Consider the following 12,302-nt stretch of genomic DNA (forward strand, 5'->3'; position numbering starts at 1 on the left):
GATGAAGATTCGAAGAGAGAAGGCTTCTCATTGATAGCAATGCTTGCAAGAACCTTCTTCTTGGTGGTCTTGACATCATCACTATCATCATCATCATCACTTGATGAAGCATCGCTATCCCAAGTGACTACATATGAACCACCCTTCTTCTTCTTGAAGGCCATCTTGTCCTTCTTCTCTTTCTTTTCCTTCTTGTCCTTCTTCTTGTTCTTCTTGTTGTCATCATTATTGTCGCTATTGTATGGACATTGAGCAACAAGATGATCTTTGCTTCCACACTTGAAGCATCTTCTTGACTCTTCTTTGTTCTTAGATGAAGACTTCTTTCTCCTAGCATGATAGCCCTTCTTCACCATGAACTTGCCAAATCTCTTGACAAAGAGAGCCATCTTCCCATCATCATCATCATCCCATGAATCATCATCTTCACTTGATGTTTCTTGCTTAGCTTTGCCCTTGGATGATGTGGCTTTGAATGCCATGCTCTTCTTCTTGTCATCCTTCTTCTCATCTTTCTTCTCCTTCTTTTCTTCCTTCTCATCATCATCTCTATATGTATCATCGGTCATTATATCCCCCAATACTTGGTTTGGTGTCATGGTGTCCAAACCGCTTCTCACTAGAATGGTGACCAATGTACCAAATCTTGAAGGCAAACATCTCAAGAACTTATGTGAGAAGTCCTTGTCCTTCACCTCTTCACCAAGTGCTTTAAGATCATTGACAAACACTTGAAGCCTATGGAACATCTCTGGCACACTCTCATCCTCCTTCATCTTGAAGCTTGCAAACTTTTCTTTGAGGATGTATACCTTTGCACCCTTCACAGCTTGAGTGCCCTCAAATGATTCTTCCAACTTCTTCCATGCCTCATGAGCCATCTCAATATTCTTGATTTGCTCAAATGTTCTTTCATCAATTGCATCATGAATAGCACTTAGAGCAATGTCATTGTTTTGGAGAAGCACTTCTTCGGCCACGGTGGGATTCTCTGGATCTTCAATCTCAATTTTGGTTTCTACCACCTTCCACACTCTTCTATTGATTGACTTGATATGTGTGGTCATCTTTGACTTCCAATATGGATAATTTGATCCATCAAATTGGGGTGGCTTCTTGGTGTTGTTGATTTGAGCCATTTTTACACCGAAGGTTGTTAAGCCTTAAATCACGATGACCTCGGCTCTGATACCACTTGAAAAGTCCTAATGGCTAGAGGGGGGGGGTGAATAGCCTAATAAAAATTTCTACAACAACACTTAACAAAATGGTTAGACAATTATGAGGCGAAGCAAGTGTTGCTCTAGCCTACTCAAAATGCAAGTCACCTACAACAATTCTAGTTTAGATAGTATCTATTCATACAATAGCTATGACACTACCCTATGTTAGTGTGCTCTCAAGGACTAACCAAAGAGCCACACCAACCAAGCAAGCAAGCTCTCACAACTAGCTACACTAAAGAGCTTGACAACTAGTTTGCGGTAATGTAAAGAGAGTGATCAAGAAGGTTATACCGCCATGTAGATGAAGGAACCAATCAATCACAAGGATGAATAACAATGAAGACCAATCACCTCGGAATCAATGATGAACACAATGATTTTTTACCGAGGTTCACTTGCTTGCCGGTAAGCTAGTCCTCATTGTGGCGATTCACTCACTTGGAGGTTCACGCGCTAATTGGCTTCACACGCCAAACCCTCAATAGGGTGCTGCACAACCAACACAAGATGAGGATGACATAAACCACGAGCAATCTAGTAGAGTACCTTTTGGCTCTCCGCCGGGGAAAGGTCAAGAACCCCTCACAATCACAACGATCGGAGCCAGAGACAATCACCACCCTCCGCTCGATGATCCTCGCTGCTCCAAGCCATCTAGGTGGTGGCAACCACCAAGAGTAACAAGTGAATCTCGTAGTGAAACATGAACACCAAGTGCCTCTAGATGCAATCACTCAAGCAATGCACTTGGATTCTCTCCCAATCTCACAAAGATGATGAATCAATGATGGAGATGAGTGGGAGGGCTTTGGCTAAGCTCACAAGGTTGCTATGTCAATGAAAATGGCCAAAGGTGTGAGCTTCAACCGGCCATGGGGCTTAAATAGAAGCCCCCATGAAATAGAGCCGTTGTACCCCTTCACTGGGCACAACACGGGCTGACCGGACGCTCCGATCATGTTGACCGGACGCTGGACCACAGCGTCCGGTCGCCCGACGATAGCCACGTGTCCTGATCTCAATGGTCACTTGAGTTGACTAGATGCTATGCTATAACTAACCGGACGCTCAGCCTCCAGCATCCGGTCATTTCCAGTAAGGTTCCAGAAATGATTTTCATCGACCGGACGCGTACGATCAGGCTTGACTGGACCCTACCAGCGTCCGGTCAGTCAGTGACTTTCTTCTGCGCTGTCCGACAACATGACCGGACCCTAGACCTCAGCGTTCAATCAGTCCATGACCTAGCGTTCGGTCGTTTGACCGATGCCAGCATCTTTGCTGTTACAACTGACTGGACGCGCCGGTTCCTCAGAGACCAGCGTCCGGTCACCTTGTGACCAGCGAGACTAACTCCTTTTCACCTCTAACTTCTTCACCCTTGCTCAAATGTGCCAACCGCCAAGTGTATCACCTTGTGCACATGTGTTAGCATATTTTCACAAACATTTTCAAGGGTGTTAGCATTCCACTAGATCCTAAATGCATATGCAATGAGTTAGAGCATCTAGTGGCACTTTGATAACCGCGTTCCGATACGAATTTCACCCCTTTAATAGTATAGCTATCAAACCTAAATGTGATCACACTCTCTAAGTGTCTTGATCACCAAAACAAAATAGCTCCTACAATTTATACCTTTGCCTTGAGCTTTTTGTTTTTCTCTTTCTTCTTTCCAAGTCGAAGCACTTGATCATCACCATGGCATCTCCATTATCATGTCATGATCTTCATTTGCTTGACCACTTGGAGTGTGCTACCTATCTCATGATCACTTGATAAACTAGGTTAGCACTTAGGGTTTCATCAATTCACCAAAACCAAACTAGAGCTTTCAGTAAGGCGTCCTCTAATCGGCCACAGGGTCAGGCTCTGTCACTGAATTCTCGTTAAGCTCCATGACTTCGGGGTCGAATGGAGCCACCGGCTGGTTAGCCCCTGAGCCTAGGGTAGGTGGCCCATCACCAGTCTGTTTTGGCTCCTCGTAGTGGACCGAGGGCTTATACTAATCGCTGGCGAAGACGCCCGTCGGCACCGGCTCTTGGCCGGACACCGTTTTTGCAGTGCATCGGCCGCCTCGTTGAGACACCTTAGGATGTGAGTGAGCTCGAGACCATCGAACTTGTCCACCAGCTAGCGGACTTCTTGGCAATATGTAGCTATCTTGGCATTATGGCAGCTTGATTCCTTCATGACTTGGTCGATGACCAGCTGGGAGTCACCTTGGACGTTGAGCCATCGGATACCCAACTCGATAGCGATGCTTAGGCCATTGATGAGTGCCTCATACTCAGCCACATTGTTGGAGGAGGGGAAATGGATGCGAACCATGTACCTCATGCATACCCCGAGGGGTGAAACAAAGACCAGCCCCACGCTGGTGCCTTTCTTCATCAACAATCCATCGAAGTACATCGTCTAGTACTCTTAGTCGATAACTGCTGGCGGCATTTGGGCCTCGGTCCATTCTGCAATGAAATCAGCCAACACTTGAGATTTCATGGCCGTCCAAGGGACATATGAAATGTCTTGACCCATCAGCTCAAGTGCCCACTTCGTGATTCTTCCTATGGCATCCCAGTTTTGGACGACCTCGCCGATAAGGACATCATGACCATCACTGGATGCGACTCGAAGTTGTGACACAACTTCCTCTTGACGATAAGGATGGTGTATAGGAGTTTCTGGATTTGGGGGTAGCGAGTCTTAGAATCGGACAAGACCTCACTAATGAAGTACATGGGACGTTGCACTTTGAGGGCGTGTCCCTCTTCTTCTTGCTCTACCATCAAGGCGGCGCTGACCACTTGCGTGGTGGCCGCAATGTAGAGCAGAAGTGGTTCCCCATCGGTCATAGGGACTAGGATCGAGGCCTTCATCAGGAGCTGCTTGACCTTGTCAAGTGCCTCCTAGGGCTTGGGTGTCCACTCAAAACGGTCGACCTTTTTTAGAAGCTGATAGAGGGGGAGACCTCGTTCGCCGAGGCACGAGGTAAAGCGGGTGAGCACGGTGAGCCACCCTGTAACTCGTTGTACCCCCTTTATGTTCTAAATCGAGCCCATCCTTGTGATGGTCGAGATCTTCTCTGGATTGGCTTCGATGCCATGCTCGGAGACGATAAAACCCAGCAGCATACCCTTTGGGACCCCAAAAATGCACTTCTCGGGGTTGAGCTTAATGCCGTTTGCTCAGAGTTTCACATAGGTCTGCTCTAGGTCAGCCATGACCTAGTCAACCTATTTGGACTTGACCACGATGTCATCTATGTAGGACTCAATGGTCCGCCCGATGAGATCCCTGAAACACTTGAGCATGTAGTGTTGGTACATAGCCCCCGCATTCTTCAGGCCGAACGGCATTGTGATGTAGCTGTATGATCCGAATGGGGTGATGAAAGACGTCGCGAGCTGGTCAGACTCTTTCATCATGATTTGATGGTACCCGGAGTACGCATCAAGAAAGCAAAGGGTTTCACACTCTGATGTCGAGTCGACTACTTGGTCTATGCGTGGCAAAGGAAACAGATCCTTTGGACATGCTTTGTTGAGACCTGTGTAGTCAACACACATTCTCCATTTCCCATTCTTTTTTCATACAAGAACGGGATTGGCTAACCACTCGGGGTGGTATACTTCCATGATGAACCCGGTCACCAAAAGCTTCGCAATCTCTTCGTCGATCACCCTATGTTTCTCCTCGTCGAAGTGACGCAGTCGCTGCTTCACCATCTTGGAGCCTAGCCTGATCTTCAAGGCATGCTCGGTGACTTCTCTCGGAATGCCTAGCATGTCCAAGGGTCTCCACGCAAAGATGTCTCTATTGGCGCGGAGGAAGTCGCCCTATCAGCGTCTGGTCACAAAGTGACCCAGTGTTCGGTCGAAGACCGACGCCAGCATCTTCACTGCTTCCACTGACCGGACGCTCTAGTCTAGTTGAGGCCAGCATCCGGTGCACTCTGTGAAAACCTATCTTTTCTATACAGGGCGCAGGTGGCATCGTCAAACTGTCCGCACTCTACGGGCGGACACTCCGCCGATGAAGTTTTGAACCCTTGCTTCCAAGTGCTAAACACAATGTGTATCACCTTTGTGCATGTGTGTTAGCATATTTTCACAAATATTTTCAAGGGTGTTAGTCCTCCACTAGATCCTAAATGCATATGCAATGAGTTAGAGTATCTAGTGGCACTTTGATAATCGTATTTCGATATGAGTTTCACCCCTCTTAATAGTATGGCTATCAATCCTAAGTGTCTCGATAACTAAACCAAAAAAGCTCCTATCAATTTCACCTTTGCCTTGAGCTTTTGGTTTTTCTTTCTTCTATTCCAAGTCCAAGCATATGATCATCACCATCATCTTATCATGATTTGCTTCACCACTTGGAATGTGCCACCTATCTCATAATCACTTTGATAAACTAGGTTAGCACTTAGGGTTTTATCAATTTACCAAAACCAAACTAGAGCTTTCACCGTGGTGCGCGGCCTACCACCTTGCTACGCCTGGTGGACTGACACGTCTTTGTCGGGTTGCTCTGAGGGCGTGCGCTGGCTGGTGTCGAGCTCGCATCATCGGGACAATGAGCTCTTGGCCTGCTGCGCCGCCACACACTCGAGTGACATGTGAATCTCACGATGGGCCCGATGGTCCTCGGGTGTCGTGGGCCTCGAAAGCCACCGGAGCAAGGCCACCGCAGCAGCGATGTTCTGGCTTGCCTAGGAGAAGTGTGGTAGGGCTTTGTCATCCTCGATGATCCTCCGATTCATGTCATGAGCCACAGCACACGCGTGCCCACAATCTCCATGGTGCTCGATCTCTCGCTTGAGCTCCGTGTGTTCCTGCTCGAGCTAGAGTCATGCTTCCTCGATCTCTTGGTGCCGAGCCCTCAGCTGCTCTACCCGCAGGCGAGGTGGGGCCCCTGCATCCCCTTCGACCTCATCGTCGAGGTTGTTTGTTGGGGTAGCCTCTCCCTCATGGATGCTTTTGACATATCCCTCGGGGGTACCTACCATAAAACATTCACGCGAGGGGTGATGGCTCCCCCTGCTAGAGTCAAAGTTGAGGAGGTCGTGGAAAGATTCCATGACATATTCGGGCATCCCCATGAACTCATCATTCGTAGGGGATGAGGGCGTGCATTGCGCCGCGAGGTGGCCAACGGTCTCTACGTCATTGCGCAGACCGAGCGGGGGCGCTATTGGGGCGCTTCGGATGAGGTATTCCGGGGAGAGCGGCTCCCCTCCGATAAGCTACGTCATGACATTAGCGAACGAGAACATGAGGCGCCCTAGGTCCTCCTGGGACGGTCGGGGTCCCAGGAAGGCGTTGAGCTTGCCCTCTAGCCTGCTGTAATTGAAGCCGAGGAGCTGGTCGCTCCCAAGGCATGGGCCTCCAGTGCGTATAGCTGTAGCTCCTCAAGCGCCTCGGCGATCGCGTCGAGGCCAGTGGAGTGGAGAGGTTGGACGATAGCGGGAACCTACGCCAATTCTCCCTCCATCGTAACGATGAAGTCCATGTTGAAAGGTCCTAAATGGCTAGAGGGGGGGTGAATAGCCTAATAAAAATTTCTACAACAACACTTAGCAAACCGGTTAAACAATTATGAGACGAAGCAAGTGTTGCGCTAGCCTACCAAAATGCAAGCCACCTACCACAATTCTAGTTGATATAGTTTCTATCCACACAATAGCTATGTCACTACACTAAGTTAGTGTGCTCTCAAAGGCTAACTAAAGAGCCACACTAACCAAACTAACAAGCTCTCACAACTAGCTACACTAAAGAGCTTGACAACTAGTTTGTGGTAATGTAAAAAGAGTGAGCAAGATAGTTATACCGCCTTGTCAAGGAGTGAACCAATCAATCACAAGAATCAATATCAATGAAGACCAATCACCTCGGAATCAAATGATGAACACAATGATTTTTTACCGAGGTTCACTTGCTTGCCGGCAAGCTACTCCTCGTTGTGGCGATTCACTCACTTGGAGGTTCACGCCCTAATTGGCATCACACGCCAAACCCTCAATAGGGTGCCACACAACCAACACAAGATGAGGATCACACAAGCCATGAGCAATCCTGTCGGTACAGAAAGTGACCAACTAGTGAATATTTATAGTTTTGCTGTACGTTGTGATCGGAGGTGGCCTAGCACTCAATGACACAGGATTTATACTGGTTCAGGCAACATGCCCTACGTCCAGTCAAGGTCGGTCGGTGACTTTATTCCTGAGCCTAGGTGCTCAAAGTTTGCTGTGGGGTTACAAACGAGAAGGAGAAAGATGGGGTGTGCGAGAGGCCCGGTTGGCTCCGGTCGGAAGGGCCAAGAGCGACGGGGACTCCGCAATGAGCTAAGTGTTCAAGCGAGTGCTTGAGGTCCGAACTTGGCGGTTCTGTGGTTGTGAGCTATTGGACTAATGAATCTAAAGGAACTGAGCTTGAATCGATCGGTCTCTTGGAGGGAGCGCATCCCCTTTTATAGATGAAGGGGATGGCTTTACAGGTGAGAGGGAGAGGGTACGGATGCTTTTAAGTCTTGTTGCCCACGCCGATGAGGATTAGATAATGGTAGGCGCCCACAACACTGTTGATGTCACTATAGAATGTCAGGTGCACGTGGGAGGTTGCGCTATCTTCTTCAAGAAGGGTTGACATCAGTACCTATAAAATACTGCTGGATGCCTAGAGGGCATGTGAGGAGTCTTACCATGTTTACTGTCGTAGAACCGACCAATTTATAAGAGTACAAGTACAATGGCAGCCTGCAAGTGGTCGCACTATCATACTTGAACCCATATAAACCCGGTAGTCCGTCGAGTACCACGACGGGTCTCGATAAATGATTTACAACAACCAAGACCATACATGATTCAACATACATGTCACATATTACAGAAAGTTCATAGATTCATTTCCATCATCAGAGTATGAAACAAAGTTATTACAAACCGAGTTTGATAGATAAAAGCGGAAGCTAATTAAGTTTGAAGTAGCATTTGCCAACATAGTTTAATACAGTGCCAGGATAGTATCACAATCCACAAAAGCATGTAGAAAGATTTAATAAGAAGCCTGCCCAAGGCTTACTCCTCATCCACAGTGGGATAGAAGCAACTCTTGCAATAACCATGATAAACAGTGCCATCTGCAACAATGGGAAATAAAACCCTGAGTACGAGAAGGTACTCAGCTAGACTTACCCATCATAAACCAGAAATAAAATGACTCCAAGGATCATGCAAGGCTATATAAGTGGAGATAGCTTGACAACATTTTGCATAAAAGCGATTAACTCAGTTATACAATTATGATTCCGTTATCAAGTTAATTATAACTATCCATCTCTAAATTAGCAACTAATCTGTGCCAAACATGTGGTATATCATTTTAAAAGCATACAATAGTAACCATAGCCGGTATTGTAATTCCATATTCATTCGAACCATCATGTTCCATAACACAGTTACTACGATGTTGGGACTAGCCAAGTTTCTCACTATCCGGGAAAGACGGCGAGTCGAATCGATTTTGACCAGCTAGGAATTTATTCCTAACACAAACCCAGGCAGACCAGATCATTAGTCGCCTTAGGTCACCTTTGGTACAACTCAGGTCCACTTTTTGTGGGTTCGTACCGTGCCACACAATTGGGGACACCAAATGCCAGGACGTTCAGGCCCAGCCTACCCTTGGACCCAGTCTGGCTCCCCACAAGGAGCACACAATAGAACGGGACCCGGCCTGAGTCGAGCTACTTGGCTTCGCGGTCGGAACGAGTTATCCATCTAGCTAAGTGATAGGCATGCATTCAATCTTGTCAGAAGCACCAACAATGGTACGGTCCTTAATCGGCACAGACGGAATCACATGAGTCAACCTACGCATAGACTCCGCCCAGCCTCGATTTTCTTTTACCCCATGGTTCTGTTCCATGATAGCAAATATAGCCAACCGTGCTCCGGTATCCACCTATATCTCGCAGGTGACAGGAAATCACCCGACTTTTACCGGTCTAAGCATGGCTAAGCATATATTCTATCCTGGACCTACACAGGGTTAATGGTGTATATATCTGGATAAGGAATTTATATGCATCAAGTGGTTCCATTCAACTCTTATAACCTAATGCATCAACCGTAAGAACTTGAGTAATCTTTTGTAAAATACTGGGAGACTTAGAATGCTCCGGGGCTTGCCTTTCAGAAAGGAAGTGGGGTGGTGACCAGCGCACTCTGGAAGCTCTTCTGGGTTCTGCACCTCGCCTTCAGGAGCTGCGGCTTGAGGATTCTCCTGCTGGTTCCCTTCCTCGACTTCGTCGAACTCCAGCAACGTTATTTCTTCCTCCGATCCTAGATGCATGAATATGGCATAAGGTATTGCGAATGTATGCATGCCGACCAGCATAATATGATGATACATGATGAATGCATTCTTGTATGTATTCTTAACATCAGGGTGCTGAAGTAATAACAAGTGTATCGTGTTTTACTGAGTATGTGCATGTCTCTTCTTAATTACTCAATCAAACACTTCAGCAGTTCATGTACCACACTACAAAACAGCAGGTACTTGTTTTACTCATAACTGAAGTTCTACTTATCCAAATGTGGTGATCTTGGACTTTCTCGAAAGCTTATGAAATTTTCTACAACTCTTATTTAATCACAAAAAGCTAATTCATAATTTATCTTAACCAAAACAGACAATCAATCCAGTGCTGACCAGAAATTCCAGAGAGCAAGCAATTCGGAAATATTAACTTTAAACAGCTATAACTCCTAAACCCTTTGGCCTATGGTCCTGAAATTTCAACACAAGATACATGAAGAAGTTACCTACAACTTTGTTATTAACCATTTTTACAGCAAACATCATTTTCACTATGCAACACACCAAACTACAGAATCTGTCCGAATACCCTCCCAACTCGAATTATAAAGCAACAATACTTTTACTTCATGTAAGCATTCAAATTTTGACAACACAAAGTCTACCAACAGTTCAAGCATACCAAATACACTCAAGAAAACATAATGGTAAAGCCCAAAGTATTTATTTAAATGCCTTTATTATTTTATTTAGATACTTAGGTTAAATAATAAACATATACTAAATGTGCATCATAAATTCTCAAAAACTTACAGTGCCTTACTAATGCTACCAAAAGACTACTATAAAAGTTTCATGCCAATTGACAAAGTAAAACACCCTAGGCAAAAATGACAAGCTAGCAAGGGTTATTTTTGCGGAAACGGAAAACCCTACAAAAAGGTGTCAAGCAATAGATTTTACATTGTTCATAAATACTACACTTCCTAAGGAACACTACAAAATTTGGTTCACAATATTTGGATCTCTACACCCTACTTATCACTGTTTTCAAAGTTTGCAACGAAACTAAAAACAGATGAACTAGCATTCTCCATCGAGTCACAGACAGCTGGAGCCCTTGGTTCAGTCGATCCCACACGTCAATACAGAGCTCGGCGTAGAACAACCGAAATTCACCGACGGTGACCCTCTCCGGTGGCGGCAGAGCAGGACGACGGCGCCACACCGGCGGTGACTGCTACGACAAGATCTAATGAGTCTACGAGCTGCTGCACGCGACGACGGTTCTAGAGTACCAACCACTATGGCGAAAGGCGGTCGAAGACGGTGCGGCCATGATGACTTACCGGGCGCGGTTAGTAAGCAAATGTGGGCGCGGTGAGACCCTGGGATGACGGTGGAGTGGCTGCGGTGCTCGGCAGAGTTGGCGCGGTGCTCGGCAGAGGTGGCGCGGTGCTCGGCAGAGTTGGCGCGGTGCTCGGCAGAGTTGCAATGGCATTGCTGCGGTGGCGGAGGAGCGATGTGACGCGGCGCAAGGCAAGCGGGGTGGCCGGCAATGGTGACAGCGGCGCTGTCCGCTGCTGCAGCGGCTGCGGTTGCTGTGGGTGGGCGAAGGAAAAAGGCAGAGAACGAAATGAGAGCGCGGGGACGGAGCGGGCGAGTGCTGGGGATGATAAGGTGCGCACTAGCCCGACATAGCTGCGCTGTGGCTCAACGTGGCCTGGCTGCTCAGACTAGTGGTGACACGCGGCTTTGTTCCCTCCATGCGGCGGCCATGCTCGGTTGCCGGTCGGCCATTGAAGACCGAACGGGCTGGCCATAAGAGCCCCGAACCGAGCCTAACGACGCGATTTGAAGCAATTAAATCTCCTAATCTGTAGCTTGTTAGTGCAACAACCTAAACAGAACTCGTAGCCCTAAGTACCGGCTCCAATTTCTATTTAGAACCCATGCCCTAATTCTCAACCAAACTCGAGTTATTTCCTCCCAAAGTCGAACTTGTCAAACTGTCAGTGCAGCTTAGAAAAAATTGCTAAGTGTTGAAAACAGTGGATTGATGACTTTTGAGGGCCTTATTCAAGCATGTTAGGTGCTAAACCGATCTATGACCCAAACACAAAAGTTGTTCCCCTTATCAAATACTACAACTTTGCTTTAGTGACCACCTACATGCAAAGTCTCTATCATGTGGTTCAAACTTGGTCAAACCTTTTACATTCAAATAGTGACTTATACAGGAACTATGACTTAGTGACTCATTTAACCTTAGCCATGAATACCAAAGTTGTTCATAATGATACTCTAAACATGTTGAAGCTGATTGCAAGGTCACACACTCATTTCATGCCTTGGTCACACATAGGGTTATCCAGGTCAACACATATAACATCACTTAAGTGCTTGATCATGAAAGGTGACCTTCATGAACAAGGTTCCATTTGCTAACCTAAGTGTTGCTAATATGTTTTTGTGACTCATATCAACCAATTACATGTTTACACTCATGATCATATGCATATACACATGGAAACATGAAATAACAAGCAATGTTGCAAATGTTTCAAACACATGTTTCAATTGTAAAAGCTTAAATATGAATGCTTGATGCTCATGCTCATGCAATGCAAGTCAATTTATGCAAGGCTAACACCTAGGGTGTTACATTTACCGGGTATGGTGAATCCCAGCGCCTACAACACTATTGATGCCCAGAGGCATGTGAGGGGCTTTTTGCCATACG

General features: G+C 46.6%; 1 pseudogene; it reads right to left on the reverse strand.

Annotated features, from left to right (window-relative positions):
• Window positions 1-12,302, reverse strand: part of LOC136451994 (uncharacterized) — a 58,548-nt pseudogene that overhangs the window by 13,462 nt on the left and 32,784 nt on the right.

This window comes from Miscanthus floridulus, chromosome 5 (genome assembly GCF_019320115.1).
Source record: "Miscanthus floridulus cultivar M001 chromosome 5, ASM1932011v1, whole genome shotgun sequence".
NCBI classification, from domain to species: domain Eukaryota; kingdom Viridiplantae; phylum Streptophyta; class Magnoliopsida; order Poales; family Poaceae; genus Miscanthus; species Miscanthus floridulus.